Genomic DNA, 26392 nt, shown 5'->3' with positions numbered 1-26392 from the left:
TATTAAAGCACGTTAAAGAACAAGTTAAATATGTGCTTAATTATGGAGCTATTATTGTAGCAAAACTTTTGTGTGTCCGTAAACGAATCCATGTGTGTGCATCACGATCTGTGTAGAGATTTGTGTGTGTGTGTCATAACCTAGGGGGAGGGTCTGCGTGTGTGTGTGTCTGTATACATGTGTGTTTGTCCTGCGGGCCACAGCGGAGGTTCCGGTGTCTCCGCCTCCCTAGGGCGGAGATCACCACACCTGCTACGGATCAAGCCATCAGGCAGGGTCTTTTTAAGCTGCCAGCAGACCATCACTCTTCGCTGGATCATTGACTACTTCTCAATCCCCGTGTCAGTTCCTGCTCGTCCTTTCGGAACCCCGGCTTTTCGTCAACCCGCCGCTCCACGCCGTACCACAGCTGGCCCCTCACCACCTGGGAATTCCTTCAGCCTCTCGACCCGCTTCAGCCGCCTCCCCCCTCGCCTCCCTGGACCCCCTTGTCTTTGCACCTCTATCGATCACTGTAAATAAACTTGCACCTTGCTTTCATCAGCCACCGCTTGTGTGTCCTCTTCCTCCTCGAGTCCTGACAGAATGATCCAGCCAAAACCGGACACCGCGGACGCTGATCCGGTTCATCGGGCCCTGGCTATTCAAGAGGAAACCCTCCAGCGTCACGACCATATGCTCCGTCTGGTTTCCAGTCAGCTGGGCGCAGCCACCCAACAGCTCGCCGATCTCCGAGGTATGTTGGAATCCACCATGTCATCCGCTACGCCCCGTCACCAGGATTTATCCCCTCCGCCGACAGATCCGCCGGCTGGTTTGGCTTCCGCGACCGAGCCCGCCGTAGCATTGGAGAAAGCCCTGCCCATCCCGGAGGTGTTCCGCGGTGAGTTAGGGAAATGTGGAGGTTTCCTCACCCAATGTTCCCTCGTTTTCCGGCAACAGAGAAATGCCTACGCTTCTGATTGTGCAAAGATTGGTTTTATGGTCAATCTGTTCCGCGGTAGAGCATTAGAGTGGGGGCACGCTGTGTTACGGGGAAACCCCGATCTGTCTTTCCATGCGTTCTTGTCTCGATTTAAGGAGGTGTTTGATAAAGGAACCAGCCCCGAATCCGCATCCCAGAAGTTGCTCAGCCTGCGGCAGGGACAACAGAGCATGGCGGATTTCTCCGTGGATTTCCGGATCCTCGCGGAGGAGGCCGGCTGGGAGGAAAAGGCGCTCAGGGGAGTATTCCTGAACAATATTAATGATGATCTCAAGTATGAACTTGCCACTAGGGATTTGCCTCAGTCCTTGGAGGCCGTGATTTCATTGTGTATCCATGTAGATGACCGCCTGAGAGCACGACGGACTCCGAGGAACTACAACTCCCAGCATGCCCCTCGCCGGGCGGTTTCCGCGGACCGGAGGAGCCTCCTAGCGGACGACAGCCCGGCTACGGCGCCCCCTTGCGGCGCGGAGGAGCAACCCATGCAACTCGGCCGCGCACGGCTGTCTCTCTCTGAGCGACGACGGAGATGGGAGGCGGGGGAGTGCATCTACTGTGGCAAAAAGGGCCACTACATCGCGTCATGCCCTGTTTGCCCAAAAGACCGCGCCCGTCAGTAATGGTGGGGATACTGGCGGGTCAAGCTAACGCATGCTCCTCCCTGCCCAGATTCACGCTTCAGACAAGGATAAATCTTCCATCAGGCAGTCACACAGTCTTGGCACTCCTCGATTCCGGAGCTGAGAAAAATCTCATGGACCGTGCCCTCGCCCAGCAGTGGGGTGTTCCATCCACAGCGCTACCCACGCCTCTCCTGGTCTCCGCTCTGGACGGCGCCAAGCTTTCTGAAATCACTCATAAGACCCAACCGCTTTCTGTGACTCTGTCGGGTAATCACTCTGAACGGCTCTCCTTTTACCTGTTTGACTCTGCACAGACGCCCATCGTCCTCGGCTTTCCCTGGTTGCAACTGCACAATCCACAGATTAACTGGGCGAATCGCAGCATCTCGGGTTGGAGTGAGCGGTGCCACCAGCGCTGCCTCAGATCCGCAACTCCCTCTCTCCCTCGGTCCACCGATTTGGGGGAGGGGACCCCACCTGACCTGTCCGGCGTCCCCTCGATCTATCACGACCTCGCTGAAGTATTCAATAAGGACCGAGCTGTTTCCCTGCCTCCCCACCGGCCTTACGACTGCGCCATCGACCTCATCCCGGGGGCGCCCTACCCCTCCAGCCGCCTCTACAGCATCTCTCCGCAGGAACGGGATGCCATGGAAAAATATATCACCGAAGCTCGGGCGTCCGGTCTGATTCGACCCTCCACCTCTCCCATGGGCGCGGGGTTTTTCTTCGTGGCCAAGAAGGACAAGACCCTCCGGCCCTGTATTGACTACCGCGGTCTGAACGAAATCACTGTGCGCAACAAATATCCTTTGCCACTTCTCACCTCTGCCTTTGAGCTCCTGCAGGGGGCAGCCATCTTCACCAAACTGGATCTCCGGAACGCTTACCATCTCGTCCGGATCCGGCAGGGAGACGAGTGGAAGACTGCCTTCAACACTCACCTCGGCCACTTCGAGTATCTTGTCATGCCCTTCGGCCTAACCAACGCGCCAGCTGTGTTCCAGGCCCTCGTAAACGACATACTCCGGGACTTCATCAATCATTTTGTGTTTGTCTATCTCGATGATATTTTGATCTTCTCATCCTCATTACAGGAGCATCAGGGACATGTGCGGCAGGTGTTGCAGCGGTTACTGGAGAATCGTCTGTTCGTGAAGGGGGAGAAGTGCGAGTTTCATGTGGAGTCCACGGCGTTCTTGGGATACATTATTGGTAAAGGGCAGATCAAGGCGGACCCAGTTAAGGTACAAGCGGTCCTGGATTGGCCCGAGCCAGCGGATCGGAAACAGCTGCAGCGTTTTCTGGGCTTCGCCAATTTCTACCGCCGCTTCATTAAAGATTACAGCTCCATCACCCATGCTCTGACCTCTCTCACCTCTCCCAAGATTCCTTTCAGATGGACCCCCGCCGCTGCAGAGGCTTTCGCGCTCCTGAAGGGTCGGTTTGCCTCCGCACCCATCCTCATCCAACCTGACCTATCCAACTCATTCGTCGTGGAGGTGGACGCGTCCGACGTGGGGGTAGGGGCAGTGTTGTCCCAACAGTCCATGGGTAGCCTCCGACCCTGCGCCTTCTTCTCTCGCCGCCTCTCCCCGGCAGAACGGAATTACGACGTAGGGGACCGGGAGCTGCTGGCCATCAAACTAGCCTTGGAGGAATGGCGGCACTGGCTGGAGGGCGCGACGCATCCCTTCTTGGTCTGGACTGATCACAAGAACCTGGCCTATCTGCGAACCGCCAGACGTTTGAAACCCCGGCAGGCCAGGTGGGCCTTGTTTTTTACCCGATTTAACTTTACTATCTCTTATAGACCTGGATCACGGAATGTCAAGCCCGACGCTCTGTCCCGACAGTTCAGCTCCACGGACTCCTCCTCGCAGCCAGAGTTTGTCTTGCCTCCCTCTTGCGTCATTGGAGCCATCACCTGGGAGATCGAATCCGCCATTCAGGCAGCTCGACAGACTGAACCAGATCCTGGGACGGGACCCCCCAACCGCCTTTATGTTCCCTCTCGAGTGCGAAGCCGCGTACTGCAATGGGGACACGCAGCCAAATTCACGTGCCATCCCGGGGCCAATCGCACTGTGGCCTTCCTCCAGCGTTATTTCTGGTGGCCTACATTGATTAAGGATACCCGTGAGTACGTGGCAGCATGCAGCGTTTGTGCACAAAATAAACCTTCTCTGTCACCTCCATCAGGTCTCCTCCGGCCCTTACCCACCCCTAAGCGACCGTGGTCTCACATAGCTCTGGACTTCGTCACAGGACTTCCTCCCTCTGAAGGAAACACCGTGGTCCTGACCATTATCGACCGGTTTTCCAAGGCCACCCACTTCGTTGCGCTACCCAAGCTCCCCTCCGCCTTGGAGACGGCCCGGCTTCTCACCACCCACGTTTTTCGGCTCCATGGGATTCCTGAAGACATCGTGTCGGATCGGGGGCCCCAGTTCACATCTCAGGTCTGGAAGGAGTTCTGTACATCTCTCGGAGCCAAGGTGAGCCTCTCCTCTGGTTATCATCCTCAGACAAATGGGCAGACGGAACGGGCCAACCAGGAGTTGGAGGCAGCATTACGGTGCGTGGCGTCCACCAATCAGGCCACCTGGAGTTCCCACTTGGCGTGGGTTGAGTATGCACATAACTCTCTCTCCTCCTCCGCCACAGGGGTGTCCCCCTTCGAGGCCTCCTTGGGTTTCCAACCGCCACTCCTCCCTGCCATCGAGGAGGATCTCACCATTCCCTCCGTCCAGCATCACCTTCGCCGCTGTCGCCGGCTATGGAGGTCCACCCGCGCAGCTCTACTTCGGACGAAGGAGCAAAACAAACGCATCGCTGATCGCCATCGGACCCCTGCGCCGGACTACCAACCAGGCCAAAAGGTATGGCTCTCCACGAAAAATGTTCCAGTCTCTGAGAGTCTCTGAGAGGAGAGAGAGTCTCTGAGACACACGGAGTCACGGAGACTATGCTGTAGTCACGCGAGACTTTGTGAATCTCGGCAGTATCGTTAATGGCGGCGTGACTCTATCAGCAAACATTTGCGTGATTAGCCTTTTTTTTTTTTTTTCGCCAATTTATAACTAGACAGGCTTAAAACCAAAAAATATAGGTAGTTTCTTAGCCTAACTTAAATTATTTACAACAATCTGGAGGACGGTGAAGAGGACCTGGATAGTTTGCTGCGGTACATCGACGGGTGTTTTGAGCGAGTCGTCATGGGGAAAACAGACAAGACGCCGACTCCCTCCACCAGCAAAGCAACGCCGTCCACAAAAAGAAGCCGCCCAGAAGATTCCCCAGAGGCAACTTCGTCACCCACCACCAATATTGTGGACATTCTGGAGTCCATTAATAACAAATTGTCCAGCTTTGACGCCCGCTTGGCCCTGGTTGAAATCCTTCACAAGGAGTTTCAGGCCCTGCGGGAGTCAGTCGAGTTCAGCCAGCATCAGGTGGAAACACTGGCTGCTGAAAACGCTGTCCTCAGAGAGTCGGTGAATTCCCTCACCGAGGAAACGACCCGGCTCTCAGAAGAAAATAAGAAAATTAAAGAATCGATTATCGAGCTTCAGGCCCGCAGCATGAGAGAAAATCTTGTGTTTTCAGGTATCCCGGAGAAGGCAGAGGAGGACCCGGAGGCTACAGTGAAGGAATTTATCCAAACTCACCTGAAGCTCCCGGAGGACGCCGTGAAGACCATCGCCTTCCATAGAGTCCACCGCCTGGGAGGGAAGCGACCCGGAGCACGCAGACCCAGACCGATCGTGGCCAAATTCGAACACTTCAAAGAAAAAGAGCTGGTGAAGAGCCGCGGCCGGGAGCTGAGAGGGACGGACTTCAGCGTCAACGACCAGTTTCCAAAGGAGATTCTGGAGCGACGCAAGGCCCTATTCCCCATCCGGAAGAAGTTCATGCAGGGAGGCTCCCGGGCTGTCATCGCCGTGGACAAACTGTATGTAAACGGACAGCTTTACCGAGACAAAAACACCACGCCATGGCTCAGCTGATCGATCAGGTGATCTGTGTCCATATTAACGTTCTTTTCTGAGTTTTTTTTTCAACCAACTAAACAGTACCATTAAATAGTCTAAATCTGTCTAAGTAGTACCATTAACGCCGACGAGTCAGCATAGTACCGTGATCGTTTGTTTGTTTGTTTGTTCTGTTTTGTTTTCCCCTCATCTAATTTCATTCTTATGTCACTTAGGTCACTTTTTACACGTCTTTTTTCTTTCTACACTCAGCAATATGTTTACGTCACTTACAATGCTACAGTTTACTACACTAACATACAGCGCAGATGCACACACACCAACATACAGCGCACATACACACGCACACATCAATATAAAGGGCACACGCCAACATACAGAACATATGTACACACACACACACATCCTTAGTGAGCACACAACAGTCCATCAGTTAGTTTAAATATGAGCACACTCAGATTTGTCTCATGGAATGTGCACGGGGCTGGTTCGAGGGAAAAGAGACTAAAAATTTTTAATCGGTTAAAAGACTTAAAAGCAGATGTTGTTTTTCTACAGGAGACACATGTGTCCAAAACATCTGTGCTCACTCTTTCCTCTCCACAGTTCCCTCACACGTACTCAGCCTGCTATAACTCCAAACAAAGAGGTGTAGCTATATTGATTAACAAGAAGATAAACTTTAACATTAGCAACAGTACAATAGACCCTGAAGGTAGATTTATAATACTTAATTTATCTATACAGAATACAGATTTATGTATTGCTAGTATATATGGACCAAATGTTGATGACCCCTCCTTCTTTCATGCTTTGTTCACTTCACTCTCAGATCACTCTGACACCACACTTGTAATAGGAGGAGACTTCAACCTGGTACTTAATGCAGATATTGACAGGCTCAGTACAGCAGTGAGTCAGAGGAACTGGCAGTCTGCAGACATTCTTAAACAGTACATGAAGGATTTTGGACTTTGCGATGCTTGGCGTTCACATCACCCTACTTTGAGAGATTATAGTTATTTCTCACCAGTACACAAATCTCATTCCCGCTTAGATTACTTTTTAGTTAGCAGCTCCATAATGATGGATATCACAGACACTCAGATTCACCCTATCACTATTAGCGATCATGCACCGGTGTCTATGTCTCTGACACAGAAAAGAGTCACACCACCAATCAGGAACTGGAGATTTAATACATCATTACTTAAAGAAGAAGATTTTATTAATTATTTCAAAAAGGAATGGTCAGCATACTTAGAATATAATGATATTCCAGGAATATCACCATGTGTTCTTTGGGAAGCAGGAAAGGCAGTAATGCGGGGCAAAATAATATCTTACTGCTCGCATAGGAAAAATAAAGAAAAAGCACTTGTGTTAGAATTAGAACAAAAAATTAAATCTTTAGAAACTGCTTATGCCGCTTCACCACAAGAACATACAATTATCAGCCTGAGGAAACTGAAACTGGAGCTAAATGAAATAATTGATAAAAGGACACAATTTATGTTGCAGAGGCTGCGTTTGGAAAACTTTGAGCGTGGAAATAAATCTGGAAAATTCCTGGCCAAGCAATTAAAACTGAATAAAGAAAAAACAGCTATTTTTTCTATTAAAGACTCGACTGGTATTATTACTCATGACCCACAACAAATAAATAACTCTTTCAGAGACTTCTATGAAGCCTTATATTCACCACAGATTAACCCATCTGATACTGAAATTGAAGAATTTCTTAATAATATAAATCTACCAAAACTAAATGACAGCCAGGCTGCAGCTCTGGATTTACCTCTTTCATTGTCTGAACTTAGTGAAGCCCTACAGCATCTCCCAAATAATAAAGCCCCAGGCCCAGATGGTTTTCCAGCCGAGTTTTATAAAGAATTTTGGTCTGAGCTAGCTCCCATTTTTTTCAGAATGGTAACTCAGATTCAGAATGACCACATCTTATCTCCAACCTTAAACTCTGCTAACATTAGCCTGCTTCTTAAACCAGGCAAAGACCCCACACTCCCATCCAGCTACAGGCCAATCTCTCTCATTAATGTAGATCTTAAAATAATTTGCAAAGCCCTTGCCAAAAGATTAGAAAGTATTACTCCATTTATTGTACATCCAGATCAAACAGGCTTTATCAAGGGTCGGCACTCAGCCAATAATACACGTCGACTGATAAATATAATAGACTATTGTTCTATTAACAAATTAGAGACGACAATCGTGTCTTTAGATGCAGAGAAGGCATTTGATCGGGTAAATTGGAAATTCTTACTAGCAGTTCTGCAAAAATTTGGATTCGGTTCATCCTTTATAAACTGGATCAGAACACTACACAGCTCTCCGAATGCGCGTGTTAGGACAAATGATCTCATTTCACAAAGTTTCAGTCTGCAGAGGGGCACTAGGCAGGGCTGCCCACTCTCTCCCTCTCTTTTTGTAATTTTCATTGAGCCGCTAGCAGCAGCAATCCGTCAAAATGCAAATATTAAAGGGATTCAAACTGAAAATATGGACCATAAACTTAGCCTTTATGCTGATGATGTATTACTTTTCCTTGGGAATTCACAAGGCTCTCTTTTGAAGACTATCACACTGATAGATAAGTTCTCATCTATATCTGATTACTCTATCAATTGGAGTAAATCAACAGTTTTGCCTCTGAATTGTAATTTCCAGAGAACCTCTAGGACCCCACTAAAGTCAGGAAATATTAGATATTTAGGCATAAATTTTTCCGCCAGGCTCTCAGACTTGGTACGATTAAATCATATCCCCTTATTAAAAACAATAGAGGATGATCTCACACGTTGGAACAGTTTACCTATATCACTCATGGGGAGAGTTGCTGCCATTAAAATGATGGTTTTACCAAAAATTAATTATCTATTTTCATTGATCCCTAATAAACCTTCTATTCCTTGGTTCAAGTCACTAGATTCAAACATCTCAAAATTTTTATGGAAAAACAAACCGTCAAGAATAAGCTTAAAAACTTTACAAAAGCCAAAACACAGTGGAGGTCTAGAATTACCAAACTTTTATTACTATTTCTTAAGCAGTAGATTGCAGTATATTTCAAAGTGGATCAAATCCAATTCATTAGACAACCCATGGCTGGATCTAGAACAGGCGTTTTGTGGAAAAATAAAAATCTCAGATTTACCTTTCATTAGTTCCAGTATTAAACATCATAACTGCTATAAAGTCCTTAGTATAAATACCTCTCTGACAGCCTGGTGGGAATTTTTAAAAATAACTAAGTCTTCACTCATCCCCTGTAAACTAACACCCATTTGGAACAATCCAGATATTTGTCAGAAAAAGAAAATGCTGAATTTTCCGTTATGGCGTGATAAGGGTATAAATAACTTAGAACATATTATCCAAGATGGAAATTTTATCACGTTCCAAGAACTTATATCAAAATATAGAATTGGCAACGGTAGATTTCTGGAATATCAACAAGTTAAGTCCGTCCTACAGGGAAGATTTAACCTTAATCAATTGAATCTAGAAATGCCTACTTGGGTAACAGAATTTCTTAACCTCTGTACCCCAAAATTGTTATCAAAATTATATAAATTATTAATAAAAACTGATGATTCAGTTTCCCTCCCAATTACAAAATGGGAGCGTGATCTTTCTGTCAACCTGGATCAAAATTTATGGACAGAAATATGTTTAAATATCTTCAAAATGACTAAAAGACCCCAAATACAACTTGTACAATATAAGATTCTCCATAGAACATACTACACTGGACAAAGGATGTTCCAAATGGGCCTTACACACTCAAACATATGCACCCACTGTACAAGCAATTCAGAGGATAATCATCTACACGCTCTGTGGTCTTGTGTACCAGTTCAGAGATTTTGGCAGAGGATTTGTGAAGATCTATCCACATGGTTTAGCTGTCATATCCCAACTTCCCCCAGACTATGCATCTTAGGTGATGTCAGTGAATTAATTATGGAGTTAAATATATCACACATAGTTCTTACTGCCTTGTGCATCGCTAAGAAGATGATCCTCATGAACTGGAAGACAAAAAATAAACTATGTATTACTCAGTACAGAAATTTATTAGTAGATCATGTTAGTTTAGAGAGAATGTCTGCTTCTTCTAAAAACAAATTGGAGGAATTTGACTCTCTTTGGTTCCCACTGCTCAGCTCCATTACTTAGTGGGGGTGGTGGGCTGCGGGCTCTGCTCCTGATGTGCTTTGTGGGGGGGGTGGGGGGGGACTCCGGGGGCCTGGGTAGCTGGTAGCCTCCTGAGGCTGGGGTCCTGGGGCGACCTTCTGGTGATGTCTGTGCGCCTGTCCTGGTTGATGGTGTTGGGGGCTTGGATGGTGCTGCCTTCGGTCCTGGGGTGTGGGCGGGGTGCTTGGGGGGGTGGTGCCGGCCCTCGGTCGGTTGGCTGGTCTTCCCTGTATGGCTTGGGGGCTGGGGTCTGGGGCCCCGGCACTGGGGCCGCGCCGGCTCCCGGTGGGCCCCCCCTGGCGCGGGGGGGGCCTCTGCTGGCCCGGCCGCGCCGCCGGGTGTGGTGGGTTGGCCTGACGTCGGGATGTCCGGTCTACGCTTTTGGGGCCCTGGGGTGCCTGCATTGCAGGGGGGTGGGGTGGGGGATGGGGCCGCGGTGGGGTGGTTGGGGGGGACTGGGCACTGCATTTCCATGCCCAGGCCAGTATGTCCTGTCGCCTGTTTGTGTCTATTGTTGAGTGAATGGGCATCTAGGAGGAGCGGGCCGCCCTCTGCGGTGGGGGCGAGGGCGCCAACCTCGGGTGCTGCAGTGCTCCGGGATGCTGTCACCACGGCCCCGGGCTCACCTCCCCCTGCCCTGTGCTGGGGTGTGGGAGGTCGGGGTGCCTATTGAGCCAGCGGCCAGCTGGCTCTCTTCTTCCAGGATTTTTCCTGGTCATATGCCCCCCCCCCCCTCCCCCTCCCCATACACAAACACACACACACACACACACACACAGAATACACATCACTCACAGATGTAGGATGGAGAGGCCACGTGGAGAGCTGCACCACCCCTTGCCTCTCCGTTTTAATTGCACTTTAGTCATTATAACTCACAACACATACACACTTACACCCTGATACACATAGGACCTTTGGGGCAGGCATGTTAATCAGAGGTTGATGAGATGGGCCGCTGAGGTGGCCCCACTCGGATCCTCGTCACTGTCTGTCTCCAAATTTTATTTGCACTTTAGACATGGAGGGTTTTGGGGGGGCAGTGTGGGCAAGCGCTGACGACCAACAGTTGGCGCTTGTGGCATAACTGTCCCCTCAATTTTAACTGCACCCTATACACCTCATTCACTCACAAACATTAACACATAGACCTACAAGTTGGGGAGGAGGAGGGGTGGATGGGTCATCTTACACCCCGATTTCTTGCGTCTCGCCCGGGGTAGGGGTCGGGTGGTTCCTTGGGGACCGGGCTGGTGGCGTCCTGGGGTCGCTGTTGGCCCTGGGGTGGTTTCCACTTGCCCCGCCTTCAGAGGGTGGGTAGCTATGGATGAATGTGTGTCTTTGTGTATTTGTCACCGTCTCCGTGAGTATGGGTGGGTGAGTGAATGTGTATGTATGGCATATCTGTGTGTGGGTAAGTATGTATGGGCATGTATGAGTATCTGTGTATAAATGTGTACACGGGTGTCTGGGTGTGTTTGTATGTATGGCTGGACCTGGGTCTGGGCCTTGTGCCTTGCCTCCTGGCCGCTCCTTGCTGGTTGCCTCCTCCCCCCTACCCCCCTGGGATGGGGGTGCCTCGGAGTTCCTGGGTGGGGCTGGGTGTTCTGGCGTGGGTACTGGCCTGCCCCCCTTGGGGGTGCGGTGCGGGGCTGCGTTGGCTTCCTCGGCGTGGGGGGGGGCTCTGTGGAGGGTCGGGCGGTCCTTGGGTGCCGTGGGCCCGGGAGCCCTGCCGCCGGCCAGTGCAGGGGGCTGGCCGCTGGGGGGGGGCTGGCTTCTCATCGCCTTGGGTTCCCTGGAGCCCTCGCTCCTCGACTGGGGGGGCTCCGTCTGAGACCACCCTCTCCCGTCTGCTGGGGTAGGTGTGCGGTTGTCTTTGGACTGAGTGGCCGGGGGTCTTCCTGGCTCTTGGTGGGCTGCTGGTGGCCTGGGGTTCCGGGGGCTTTCCGTACCTGCCTCTGGCTTCTGATGGGTGGAGCTGCAGCGTTTTGCCCTCATTGGTGGGTACGTTCCATGGCACAGACACAAACATGACACAGACACAAGCGCCCACTCGGTCACAACTCAGCAAAGTTGTTGGTGTGCGTGGCATGCTTTGTTGGTTTTGTTTTTCACACACAAATTTATTTTTGCAAGTATTGATAGTATTTTTTTATATGTTAAAGTGATGAAGTATCTGATTGGTGGACTTGTGCTCTTTCCCCCTTTTTTTTTTTTTTTTTTTTTTTTTTTTTTTTTTTTTTTTTTACTCCCTTTCTCTCTCCCTTTTTCTTCTCTTTATTTTCCTCTTTTTCAGCCTGTCAGCTCTGGCTGTTGCATAGTATGTGGAAAAATAACTCAGATAAATAAAATAAAGGGTTGGAACAGCAACAAGAAGAGCCTATTGAGAACCTATAGAGCTCATCTTGAAATAGCAAATATGTTTGGCACAACAGCGCATTCAGATCACAGTTCTGCTTGCGAGATCTACCAGACATGACAGGCTTAAAAAAAAAAAAAAAAAAAAAAAATGTTCCAGTCCGTGCCGAGTCTAGGAAACTGGCCCCCACCTTCCTGGGGCCCTTCGAGATCGACTCCATCGTTAACCCTGTGTCTGTCCGCCTCAAACTCCCTCGTACCATGCGCATCCATAACGTCTTCCATGTCTCCCAACTTAAGCCTGTTGCCACCAGTCCTTTGTGCCCTCCAGCTGCCTCACCTCCTCCTGCCCGTTTTCTCGATGGCCAGCGGATCTACACCGTCCATCGCATTATGGACGCCCGCCGTCGGGGGCGGGGTTATCAGTTCTTGGTGGACTGGGAGGGCTACGGTCCCGAAGAGCGATCCTGGGTGTCCCGAGCTAACATTCTGGATGCGGCCATGGTGCGGGAGTTCCGGCGGCGCCATCCCGAGAAGTTTCGGTCGCCAGGAGGCTCCCGTTGAGGAGGGGGTACTGTCATAACCTAGGGGGAGGGTCTGCGTGTGTGTGTGTCTGTATACATGTGTGTTTGTCCTGCGGGCCACAGCGGAGGTTCCGGTGTCTCCGCCTCCCTAGGGCGGAGATCACCACACCTGCTACGGATCAAGCCATCAGGCAGGGTCTTTTTAAGCTGCCAGCAGACCATCACTCTTCGCTGGATCATTGACTACTTCTCAATCCCCGTGTCAGTTCCTGCTCGTCCTTTCGGAACCCCGGCTTTTCGTCAACCCGCCGCTCCACGCCGTACCACAGCTGGCCCCTCACCACCTGGGAATTCCTTCAGCCTCTCGACCCGCTTCAGCCGCCTCCCCCCTCGCCTCCCTGGACCCCCTTGTCTTTGCACCTCTATCGATCACTGTAAATAAACTTGCACCTTGCTTTCATCAGCCACCGCTTGTGTGTCCTCTTCCTCCTCGAGTCCTGACAGTGTGTGTGTACACGTAAGTGAATCTGGTAACTAAATCCATGTGTGTGCATCGCAATCTGTGTGATGATCTGTGTGTCCGTGTTCAGATCCGTGTCTGTAATAAGATTTGTAAATGTGCAAAGAAATCTGCTGCGCAGATATTAATGGTTGGAATGTCTTAAAGTTTTGCTCGAGTCACTGAAAACACACACAAGTCGGCAGTTCCAACTTTACAACTGGCTCTCTTTACACATGTGACTTTTGCTACACTTCTGTCGCCGCAGTAGTCGAAGAAATTAGAGTTGTATTCACAAGACTTTGCACTCACAGCATTTAGATTACTCACATAAAAATCCACACAATTTCTCAGACTCACATATGTTTCAGTGCAGATTTAGGTACAAGAATTTTATTGACTTACAAATACGAATACGACTGTTAGAATTATGCACACATCTTTTTGACAGTTATCTTACTCCATAGACTATGAAGTCTTCCCTTCTGTGTGGACATGATTTCAGGTTTGTGGGTACGAGTAGAAAAGTGTTGAAATGTCGTCACAGGGCGGAGTAATCGATCTGCGTTATACCAAACACAGCATGCTCCAAATTCCAAGATGGCTGAGGACAGTGGATCGGGTGGAGCTACCAGCTCAGGTGCCGCATCACAGGTAAGCTCAATAACATGTGTATCCAGTATTTATATACAGTTGTGTTCAAAATAATAGCAGTGCATTTACAAGCATGAGTAAAGCTCGGAATCCTTAAATTGTTTTTATTTCCAGGCACTGGGAACACTGCACATTATATTCTAAATCAAAACATGAAGAAAAATGTATAATTTTTCCAATTACTTAACAGGAAATTAAGAAAAATGAATGTTGGGCTGTTCAAAAAAAATAGCACTGTCTGCATTTTTCTTTATAAACTTAAATATTCACTTTATGAACTGAAAAATCTTTAGGAATTAGCATTCCTGTGAATCACTAAATTAATATTTAGTTGTATAACTACTGTTTTTGAGAACTGCTTCACAACTGTGTTGCATGGAGTCAACCAACTTCTGGCTCTTGTGAACAGGTATTCCAGCCCAGGATGATTTGACAGCTTTCCACAATTCCTCTGCATTTCTTGGTTTTGGCTCAATAACAGCATTTTTGATGTCACCCCACAACTTTTCTATTGGATTAAGGTCCGGGGATTGGGCTGACCACTCCATAACTTTAATTTTGTTGGTCTTGAACCAAGATGCTGCTCACTTACTGGTGTGGTTGTGGTCGTTGTCTATTTGAAACACCCATTGCAAGGGCATTTCCTCTTCAGCATAAGGCAACATGACCTCTTCAAGGATTTTGATATATGCAAACTGATCCATGATCACTGGTATGCAATAAATAGGCCCGACACCATAGTAAGAGAAACATTCGAATATCATGATGCTTGCACCACCATGCTTCACTGTCTTCAGAGCATACCGTGGCTTGAATTCAGTGCTTGGGGGACATCTGAAAAACTGTCTGGGGCCCTTGGACCAAAAAAGAACAATCTTAATTTCATCAGTCCACAAAATGTTTCTACATTTCTCTACAGGCCAGTTGATGTGTTCTTTGGCAAATTGTAACCTCTTGGCACATGCCTTTTTTTCCACAGTGGGACTTTATGGGGGTTTCTTGCCAACAGATTAGCTTCACACAGGTTTCTTCTAATTGTCACAGTACTCACAGGTAACATCAGACTGTCTCTGATCACCCTGGAGCTGATCATTGGCTGAGTCTTTGCCATCCTGGCTATTCTTCGATCCATTTGAATGGTAGTCTTCCGTTTTCGTCCATTTCTCTCGGGCTTTGCTTTCCATTTTAGAGCACTGGAGATCATTTTAGCCAAACAGCCTGTCGTTTTTTGCACTTCTTTACATGTTTTCTCCTTTTCAACAACATTTTAAAGAACACTTTTCTTTTGAACAATGTCTGGAATGGCCCATTTTTCTCAGGTTTTCAGTGAAAAATGCATGTACAACATGTGTTGGGTTCATCCTTAAATAAGGGCCTCCTGATTGACGCCTGTTTTTTCACAGAATGAATGACCACACTGATTGGACTCTACACTGCTATTATTTTGAACACATCCCTTTCAATTAATTATTCAATTACACAGACTCATGAGTGTGCATATCATGAATGTTGGGTCTGTTGGTTTTCTATGACTCTACTACACCTACTGGTAAATTGTTTGCCATGTTGTAATATGATTTCTACCAAAAAGATTGATTAACCTGGTTAGTCATGTTGGACTGCTATTATTTTGAACACAACTGTACATAGATTAAGAAAAAATTGAATTTGGAGCATGCTGTAATCGAGTGTTCTATCGATTATTACATCAATTGACCATAGGCATGGTCAGACATGACAGTCTTAAAACAAACAAAAAAAAATGTTGAAATTTATTTGATTATGTTTTATGTTTAAATTAAGAACTTTTTTTGTAGCTCATGCTGAGCTTTATAATCCTGATTATGTTAGGGGTTCCATATGTCTTTTAAATTGCCCCATAGTGGTTCAAACTGGATGCCTCAGTCTGGCAGAGAGGAATGAGGGGGGGAGCAGTGTGACTCTCTTCTCTTCAAGACCTGCCTCGTCACCCTACTAATAAACCAAGACATATTTTCCTAAAATTGGTTCAATTTATGTAGAGGAGGCTTCAGTTTCACACCAACTACGAACAGGGAAAACAAACAGAACCAAAAAGAACTGGGAGAAGTGACAAAGGGTGAGGGGTGGGGTCACAGATATTTAGATTTTGTTGTTGATTTTGTTTTGTTATTGTTGTTTTGAAAAATCAATTAAATGACTATAAGACATTTAAAAAAAATAACCAGAAAAAAAAATCATAAAATGAGTGAGAAAAAACAATGAAAGTACTCAAATTAGCAGTCAGTTCATTTCATCGTGTCCACGCTGGCTTTTACTGCACATCATTCCATAGATGAAACTATAAATAACAGATGACCTAATATATTTCAACTGAAATATATTAGGTCATCTGTCAATACAAAAGTAATTGCTCCAAATTACTTTTGTACTGACGAATTTGAAACAGGTCAATTATTTATTTATTTATACTGGAAATAAATTGCTATTTTTTCAAAAATATCAGTGCTGCCTACTTTAAAATTGTCATTTAAAAAATCTGTTTTAATATCATACTAGAGGTTTTCAGTCACCACTGCTGTAAACAGTGTCTACAATGGCCTTTATGTTCACTTCTATGTAACTGCATTCTGCATGTGACTTTGCTAATATTTTTGGCAGATACAAATAATTTTAGAAGCATGGGCATGGAAGAGTACTTTAGTATTGTGAATTAATATGTTGTTCTGCCAGTGTCAGGATAATTGTCAAAATGGGACTTCCCCTTTTAAGTGACTTAGCACAGCGGCTGTTGGAAGGTGGAGACACTTGATTGGGTTTGAAGACATTTCTTATTACAATTGAATGACATTTTATCATGCTCCTGAGGCTTACCGAGGTGTGGTTGTGTCTTATTGCCCCATTAGGTAGAAAGGAACCTTGGGATAGCCGAGACAGTGAGGGATAAGGCAAGTCTACTGAAATCAGATGAATAGCCAATTGGATAGCAAACCATAGGAAGGATTGTGAATATATACGGCTTATATGGACTAGCTGCTCCACCACTGCTCAGACCTTGGTGATGTCTGCCTTCACCTGCCACCTCTGAGCTTCATATCTTCATATGAATCAGTGATCTACCTTTAAAAGGTGGTGGCTCCCTGCAGTTGCTCAAAAGTACATGACAACCGAACCAACCAACCAAAAGATGTTTATTTTTAGCAGTGATCTGGTTCAAAGCTCGGAAGGGTCAAGACAAGCAAGTATGTTGTCTAGTACTCAAGACAAAACCATCAACCAAGCCACAACCAACACCATCATTGCTATTGTCTTTCTGTGTCAGGTCTCTGTTCGTTTTACTCTTGAAAGATAGGGTTTTGTCTCCCATTCTATCAAGAATGGGAGAACCAGGGACCTTCAGATCTTCAGTCTGACGCTCTCCCAACTGAGCTATTTCGGCAGTGATGAAGAGCCCACCCCCTCCTCCCCCAGTCAATCATCCGTCAGTATATCTACAGTGACAGACAGAATGCACCAGGACTAAGCAGCTGATGGAGACTGACATCTACCCCCCAGTGATTTTGGAGATCATGGGTGTGTGCAGGTTAGACTGAGCTGCTGCAGTTACTCATTTTCCTGTCTTAGCTCTTTGATAAGTGCTTGATTAACTCTCTATTATATAAAGCTTTATTATCATCTCGGGGCGTGGACACTTACATACGCAATAAAAATGACAATGAAGTGGTTGATGAAGTCCCAAAACATGTCATTCACCAAACAGAAGAAAGAAAGAGCCCTTGTAAGTCCAAAAGGTATCACTCGGTACACAAAGAGACAAAATTGAGTGCTAAAGGATTCTATTCATCTCCTTCCTTGATGCCGACCAGGCGGTAGGTGTTGCAGAGGTCTAACTTTGAAAAGGTGGTGGCTCCCGTCAGTAGCTCCAAAGCAGATGACGACCAAGGCAAAGGATGCATAGTTTTAGCAGTGATGTGGTTCAACGCTCAAAAGTCGATGCACGGGTCAAGACAACCAAGTATGTTCTCTAGTAATCAAGACAAAGCCATCAACCAAGACACAACAAACACCATCAGTGCTGTTGTCTTTCTGTGTCAGGGCTCTGTTTGTTTTGCTCTTTAAAGATAGGGTTTTGTCTGTCATGCCAACCAAGATGAAAGCAGCACCAAGAATGAAAGACAAGGGCCAGATGATACCAGCAGCCCCCTGGCTGGCTTCCTTTGCCACGCATTCTTGGTTGTTGCATTTGAATGCTTAGGGAATGGGAGTAAGCCTCACGTGGACAGTAGAAGAACCTTTGGGCACTTTAGTGTTGATTTGATTTTGCTGCTGGGTGCCCTGATACATTTGATCAGAGCATTGTGATGAGCTCAAAATTGAGGAACTCGGCATCTTCAGCTCTAGGAACACATGCTCCATTGAACCAGACCATGATGCCGAAACCCGGGATTGAACCAGGGACCTTCAGATCTTCAGTCTGACGCTCTCCCAACTGAGCTATTTCGGCAGTGATGACGAGCCCACCCCCTCCTCCCCCAGTTAATCATCCGTCAGTATATCTACAGTGACAGACAGAATGCACCAGGACTAAGCAGCTGATGGAGACTGACATCTACCCCCCAGTGATTTTGGAGATGATGGGTGTGTGCAAGTTAGACTGAGCTGCTGCAGTTACTCATTTTCCTGTCTTAGCTCGTTGATAAGTGCTTGATTAACTCTCTATTATATAAAGCTTTATTATCGTCTCGGGGCGTGGACACTTACATACGCAATAAAAATGACAATGAAGTGGTTGATGAAGTCCCAAAACATGTCATTCACCAAACAGAAGAAAGAAAGAGCCCTTGTAAGTCCAAAAGGTATCACTGGGTACTCTAGCTTATTCACCATTTGATTGGCAACAGTTGTTTTGTTTAACATTAACATAGTCTGAAGCAAACCTTTTAGCTCCGGTGTTGGTCTTCCTTTAATTATTATCTTCTGCTTCGATTGAAAGTCCAGTTTAGAAAATTCTTTCAGTTGAGTTATGTAATCTTCCATGTTGAACATAAGGCCAAGCAACAGGAAAAACTAACTGGCCTTGCTAACTGTTTATGGTAGCTTGCCGCCGAGGAGTCGTAGAGTCCCTGGGATCACCAGCGCCCCCTACCATGAGGCACGAGAACTGCGTGCCTCACCTAGTGTCTCTTCGCAGCAGTTTCATGATCGCTCAACACAAGAATGCATTACACACACATACAGTTGTTAATGAAAAAACAAAAAAAAAACTGTGCATTATATACACCAGCTAAAATATGGAAATTTAGTTCATATAGTAAAGTGTTAGAACATTTTAATAGCCACATGCAAAGGGAAAGTAATCCGGTCTCACTGCATAGCATGCCAGCACAGTTAGTAGTCATTGGCAATGACTATACTGAGCCGCACCACGGATTGCGCAATCCGTGGTGCGGCTCGCCGGGCTGGTGCCTCACCGTTCGTCTCTTAGTATTTGACCGGCAAATGCGAAAATTCAGCGATTTTGAAAAACTAATCTAAAAATGGTGTAGTTAAATGGAAAAGAACTTTAAAATACAAATCACTGAATGAATATAACCATTTAATTTATTTTTTAATTTTATATTTCCACGATGACAGGTGAGGCCGTGCCTCACCTGCCTCCCCTGACTGCACGTCACTGCTGGGTACACAAAGAGACAAAACTGAGTGCTAAAGGCTTCCATTCATCTCCTTCCTTGATGCCGACCAGGCGGTAGGTGTTGCAGAGGTCTAACTTTGAAAAGGTGGTGGCTCCCTGCAGTAGCTCAAAAGCAGATGACGACCAAGGCAAAGGGTGCATAGTTTTAGCAGTGATGTGGTTCAACGCTCAAAAGTCGATGCACGGGTCAAGACAACCAAGTATGTTCTCTAGTAATCAAGACAAAGCCATCAACCAAGACACAACAAACACCATCAGTGCTGTTGTCTTTCTGTGTCAGGGCTCTGTTTGTTTTGCTCTTTAAAGATAGGGTTTTGTCTGTCATGCCAACCAAGATGAAAGCAGCACCAAGAATGAAAGACAAGGGCCAGATGATACCAGCAGCCCCCTGGCTGGCTTCCTTTGCCACGCATTCTTGGTTGTTGCATTTGAATGCTTAGGGAATGGGAGTAAGCCTCACGTGGACAGTAGAAGAACCTTTGGGCACTTTAGTGTTGATTTGATTTTGCTGCTGGGTGCCCTGATACATTTGATCCGAGCATTGTGATGAGCTCAAAATTGAGGAGCTTGACATGTTCAGTTCTAGGGACACATGCTCCATTGAACCGAACCATGATGCCGAAACCCGGGATTGAACCAGGGACCTTCAGATCTTCAGTCTGACGCTCTCCCAACTGAGCTATTTCGGCAGTGATGACGATACCACCCCCTCCTCCCCCAGTCAATCATCCGTCAGTATATCTACAGTGACAGACAGAATGCACCAGGACTAAGCAGCTGATGGAGACTGACATCTACCCCCCAGTGATTTTGGAGATGATGGGTGTGTGCAAGTTAGACTGAGCTGCTGCAGTTACTCATTTTCCTGTCTTAGCTCGTTGATAAGTGCTTGATTAACTCTCTATTATATAAAGCTTTATTATCGTCTCGGGGCGTGGACACTTACATACGCAATAAAAATGACAATGAAGTGGTTGATGAAGTCCCAAAACATGTCATTCACCAAACAGAAGAAAGAAAGAGCCCTTGTAAGTCCAAAAGGTATCACTGGGTACACAAAGAGACAAAATTGAGTGCTAAAGGCTTCCATTCATCTCCTTCCTTGATGCCGACCAGGCGGTAGGTGTTGCAGAGGTCTAACTTTGAAAAGGTGGTGGCTCCCTGCAGTAGCTCAAAAGCAGATGACGACCAAGGCAAAGGGTGCATAGTTTTAGCAGTGATGTGGTTCAACGCTCAAAAGTCGATGCACGGGTCAAGACAACCAAGTATGTTCTCTAGTAATCAAGACAAAGCCATCAACCAAGACACAACAAACACCATCAGTGCTGTTGTCTTTCTGTGTCAGGGCTCTGTTTGTTTTGCTCTTTAAAGATAGGGTTTTGTCTGTCATGCCAACCAAGATGAAAGCAGCACCAAGAATGAAAGACAAGGGCCAGATGATACCAGCAGCCCCCTGGCTGGCTTCCTTTGCCACGCATTCTTGGTTGTTGCATTTGAATGCTTAGGGAATGGGAGTAAGCCTCACGTGGACAGTAGAAGAACCTTTGGGCACTTTAGTGTTGATTTGATTTTGCTGCTGGGTGCCCTGATACATTTGATCCGAGCATTGTGATGAGCTCAAAATTGAGGAACTCGGCATCTTCAGCTCTAGGAACACATGCTCCATTGAACCGGACCATGATGCCGAAACCCGGGATTGAACCAGGGACCTTCAGATCTTCAGTCTGACGCTCTCCCAACTGAGCTATTTCGGCAGTGATGACGATCCCACCCCCTCCTCCCCCAGTCAATCATCCGTCAGTATATCTACAGTGACAGACAGAATGCACCAGGACTAAGCAGCTGATGGAGACTGACATCTACCCCCCAGTGATTTTGGAGATGATGGGTGTGTGCAAGTTAGACTGAGCTGCTGCAGTTACTCATTTTCCTGTCTTAGCTCGTTGATAAGTGCTTGATTAACTCTCTATTATATAAAGCTTTATTATCGTCTCGGGGCGTGGACACTTACATACGCAATAAAAATGACAATGAAGTGGTTGATGAAGTCCCAAAACATGTCATTCACCAAACAGAAGAAAGAAAGAGCCCTTGTAAGTCCAAAAGGTATCACTGGGTACACAAAGAGACAAAACTGAGTGCTAGAGGCTTCCATTCATCTCCTTCCTTGATGCCGACCAGGCGGTAGGTGTTGCAGAGGTCTAACTTTGAAAAGGTGGTGGCTCCCTGCAGTAGCTCAAAAGCAGATGACGACCAAGGCAAAGGATGCATAGTTTTAGCAGTGATGTGGTTCAACGCTCAAAAGTCGATGCACGGGTCAAGACAACCAAGTATGTTCTCTAGTAATCAAGACAAAGCCATCAACCAAGACACAACAAACACCATCAGTGCTGTTGTCTTTCTGTGTCAGGGCTCTGTTTGTTTTGCTCTTTAAAGATAGGGTTTTGTCTGTCATGCCAACCAAGATGAAAGCAGCACCAAGAATGAAAGACAAGGGCCAGATGATACCAGCAGCCCCCTGGCTGGCTTCCTTTGCCACGCATTCTTGGTTGTTGCATTTGAATGCTTAGGGAATGGGAGTAAGCCTCACGTGGACAGTAGAAGAACCTTTGGGCACTTTAGTGTTGATTTGATTTTGCTGCTGGGTGCCCTGATACATTTGATCCGAGCATTGTGATGAGCTCAAAATTGAGGAACTTGGCATCTTCAGCTCGTTGATAAGTACTTGATTAACTCTCTATTATATAAAGCTTTATTATCGTCTCGGGGCATGGACACTTACATACGCAATAAAAATGACAATGAAGTGGATGATGAAGTCCCAAAACATGTCATTCACCAAACAGAAGAAAGAAAGAGCCCTTGTAAGTCCAAAAGGTATCACTGGGTACACAAAGAGACAAAACTGAGTGCTAAAGGCTTCCATTCATCTCCTTCCTTGATGCCGACCAGGCGGTAGGTGTTGCAGAGGTCTAACTTTGAAAAGGTGGTGGCTCCCTGCAGTAGCTCAAAAGCAGATGACGACCAAGGCAAAGGGTGCATAGTTTTAGCAGTGATGTGGTTCAACGCTCAAAAGTCGATGCACGGGTCAAGACAACCAAGTATGTTCTCTAGTAATCAAGACAAAGCCATCAACCAAGACACAACAAACACCATCAGTGCTGTTGTCTTTCTGTGTCAGGGCTCTGTTTGTTTTGCTCTTTAAAGATAGGGTTTTGTCTGTCATGCCAACCAAGATGAAAGCAGCACCAAGAATGAAAGACAAGGGCCAGATGATACCAGCAGCCCCCTGGCTGACTTCCTTTGCCACCTATTCTTGGTTGTTGCATTTGAATGCTTAGGGAATGGGAGTAAGCCTCACGTGGACAGTAGAAGAACCTTTGGGCACTTTAGTGTTGATTTGATTTTGCTGCTGGGTGCCCTGATACATTTGATCCGAGCATTGTGATGAGCTCAAAATTGAGGAACTCGGCATCTTCAGCTCTAGGAACACATGCTCCATTGAACCGGACCATGATGCCGAAACCCGGGATTGAACCAGGGACCTTCAGATCTTCAGTCTGACGCTCTCCCAACTGAGCTATTTCGGCAGTGATGACGATCCCACCCCCTCCTTCCCCAGTCAATCATCCGTCAGTATATCTACAGTGACAGAATGCACCAGGACTAAGCAGCTGATGGAGACTGACATCTACCCCCCAGTGATTTTGGAGATGATGGGTGTGTGCAAGTTAGACTGAGCTGCTGCAGTTACTCATTTTCCTGTCTTAGCTCGTTGATAAGTGCTTGATTAACTCTCTATTATATAAAGCTTTATTATCGTCTCGGGGCGTGGACACTTACATACGCAATAAAAATGACAATGAAGTGGTTGATGAAGTCCCAAAACATGTCATTCACCAAACAGAAGAAAGAAAGAGCCCTTGTAAGTCCAAAAGGTATCACTGGGTACACAAAGAGACAAAACTGAGTGCTAAAGGCTTCCATTCATCTCCTTCCTTGATGCCGACCAGGCGGTAGGTGTTGCAGAGGTCTAACTTTGAAAAGGTGGTGGCTCCCTGCAGTAGCTCAAAAGCAGATGACGACCAAGGCAAAGGATTCAAAGTCCTCAGATGAGGATGAGGAGCCGTCAGAGTACACGATCATCTCCAGAGCCTGGTGTGTGGTGTAAGGTCTTGCCATCTCCAAAATGACTACTCCTGCACTACTGCTCATACTTATAGCCCCGGCCGCAGTGTAACTGCTAAACAAGAACATGGACTTCCAGCTTACGGATTTCGTGAATCCGTCATTTTTTTCTTGCAGTGATTTTGTAGTCCAAGTTAAGTTATTCCAAAGTTGCAAGTAGACAAGTCAAAATGTTCCGTTATTGGGTGTATTAACCCACACGATTCCTTAGATGGCCCCCGGCATCAGAGCCTCTTCTAAGTGCTTGTTTCTCTACCGGTAGATAATCGTATCACTGCTATCAAGCTACAAAAATGGCCGAAAGGGGTGGAGTGGAATGCTCTGCGACCTGGAGCGAGGCGGGGTGTGAAATGTCTAATTCACATTTAAAGAGACCGCATCAAAACGAGCCGTTCTAAAACGCACATCAAAAGAGGGTTAAAAGAGGGGTCTGTGAAACTACAATAACGAGGAATTCAAACCAAAGCATTGCAGTTCTACTTTATATAGACCACGTGTATGATTTACATATGAAAAGAAAGGATTTAAAAGCATATGTGCCCTTTAAAGCCAGAAGTCCAAAATAAAATCTTATCATAAAGGAATACACAATACATGATGAAATACACTGCTCAAAAAAAATAAAGGGAACACTCAAATAACACATCCTAGATCTAAATGAATGAAATATTCTCATTGAATACTTTGTTCTGTACAAAGTTGAATGTGCTGACAACAAAAAAAAAAAAAAAAAAAAAAAAAAAAAAAAACATCACACAAAAATCATCAATGGAAATCAAATTTATTAACCAATGGAGGCCTGGATTTGAAGTCACACACAAAATTAAAGTGGAAAAACACTACAGGCTGATCCAACTTCGATGTAATGTCCTTAAAACAAGTCAAAATGAGGCTCAGTATTGTGTGTGGCCTCCACGTGCCTGTATGACCTCCCAACAACACCTGTGCATGCTCCTGATGAGGTGGTGGATGGTCTCCTGAGGGCTCTCCTCCCAGACCTGGACTAAAGCATCCGCTAACTCCTGGACAGTCTGTGGTGCAACGTGACGTTGGTGGATGGAGCGAGACATGATGTCCCAGATGTGCTCAATCGGATTCAGGTCTGGGGAACGGGCGGGCCAGTCCATAGCTTCCATACCTTCATCTTGCAGGAACTGCTGACACACTCCAGGTACATGAGGTCTAGCATTGTCCTGCATGAGGAGGAACCCAGGGCAAACCGCACCAGCATATGGTCTCACAAGGGGTCTGAGGATCTCATCTCGGTACCTAATGGCAGTCATGCTACCTCTGGCAAGCACATGGAGGGCTGTGCAGCCCTCCAAAGAAATGCCACCCCACACCATTACTGACCCACTGCCAAACTGGTCATGCTGAAGGATGTTGCAGGCAGCAGGTCGCTCTCCATGGCGTCTCCAGACTCTGTCACATCTGTCACATGTGCTCAGTGTGAACCTGCTTTCATCTGTGAAGAGCACAGGGCGCCAGTGGTGAATTTGCCAATCCTGGTGTTCTCTGGCAAATGCCAAGTGTCCTGCACAGTGTTGGGCTGTGAGCACAACCCCCATATGTGGATGCCAGGCCCTTATACCATCTTCATGGAGTCGGTTTCTAACCGTCTGTGCAGACACATGCACATTTGTGGCCTGCTGGAGGTCATTTTGCAGGGCTCAGGCAGTGCTCCTCCTGTGTCTTCTTGCACAAAGGCGGAGGTAGCGGTCCTGCTGCTGGGTTGTTGCACTCCTACGGCCTCCTCCACATCTCCTGGTGTACTAGCCTGTCTCCTGGTAGCACCTCCAGCCTCTGGACACTACGCTGACAGACACAGCAAACCTTCTTGCCACAGCTCGCATTGATGTGCCATCCTGGATGAGCTGCACTACCTGAGCCACTTGTGTGGGTTGTAGAGTCCATCTCATGCTACCACGAGTGTGAACGCACCACCAACATTCAAAAGTAACCAAAACATCAGCCAGAAAGCATAGGTACTGAGAAGTGGTCTGTGGTCCCCCACCTGCAGAACCACTCCTTTATTGAGTGTGTCTTGCTAATTGCCAATAATTTCCACCTGTTTTCTATTCCATTTGCACAACAGCATGTGAAATTGATTGTCAATCAGCGTTGCTTCTTAAGTGGACAGTTTGATTTCACAGAAGTTTGATTTACTTGGAGTTATATTGTGTTGTTTAAGTGTTCCCTTTATTTTTTTGAGCAGTGTATATTAAAATAGTCGACCCCAACTATAAGTTCTTTAAAGAACATTCAGAAACAGTCAGTCATTTATTCTGGAATTGTCGTATCACAAGAAAATTTCGGAAAGAATGTAATAACTTTATAATTTGTAATATTGATACTAAATTTTCACTAAGGTATGATCATATTATTTTTGGTATTCATGGAAAGAATGTGAATGCAAACCAAAGTGTGACAATTAATCTAATTATTATAGTTGGCAAATGTCATAACCACCCTTTTTTACAGTTTTGGTTAAGCAAATAGAACTGTATTTATCCACTATTTACAAGAGCACAAACAAAAAAGCTGTAAACACATATGAATGTTGCAAATCATTGAATGTTTTTAATTTATCATAATGTCTGTGATATCTGCTTTCTGTTTTTGTTTTTGTACCAGTGTATTTATCGTAGAAGCCCCTGACATACTTTGTTTCACA

General features: G+C 46.5%; 4 non-coding genes across 4 annotated transcripts; all 4 read right to left on the bottom strand.

Annotated features, from left to right (window-relative positions):
- Positions 1 to 18266: 18266 nt before the first annotated feature.
- trnaf-gaa (transfer RNA phenylalanine (anticodon GAA)) lies at positions 18267 to 18339 on the bottom strand. The gene has a single exon. It is a non-coding gene; the product is annotated as a tRNA-Phe (tRNA).
- Positions 18340 to 20146: 1807 nt separating this feature from the next.
- Positions 20147 to 20219, bottom strand: trnaf-gaa (transfer RNA phenylalanine (anticodon GAA)). Its single transcript has one exon. It is a non-coding gene; the product is annotated as a tRNA-Phe (tRNA).
- A 992-nt stretch (positions 20220 to 21211) lies between these two features.
- trnaf-gaa (transfer RNA phenylalanine (anticodon GAA)) lies at positions 21212 to 21284 on the bottom strand. The gene has a single exon. It is a non-coding gene; the product is annotated as a tRNA-Phe (tRNA).
- Positions 21285 to 23047: 1763 nt separating this feature from the next.
- On the bottom strand, positions 23048 to 23120 carry trnaf-gaa (transfer RNA phenylalanine (anticodon GAA)). The gene has a single exon. It is a non-coding gene; the product is annotated as a tRNA-Phe (tRNA).
- Positions 23121 to 26392: the final 3272 nt, after the last annotated feature.

The sequence above is a fragment of the Archocentrus centrarchus genome, chromosome 10 (assembly GCF_007364275.1).
Source record: "Archocentrus centrarchus isolate MPI-CPG fArcCen1 chromosome 10, fArcCen1, whole genome shotgun sequence".
Taxonomy (NCBI): Eukaryota; Metazoa; Chordata; class Actinopteri; order Cichliformes; family Cichlidae; genus Archocentrus; species Archocentrus centrarchus.
This window is presented reverse-complemented; position numbering and strand designations above follow the sequence as displayed.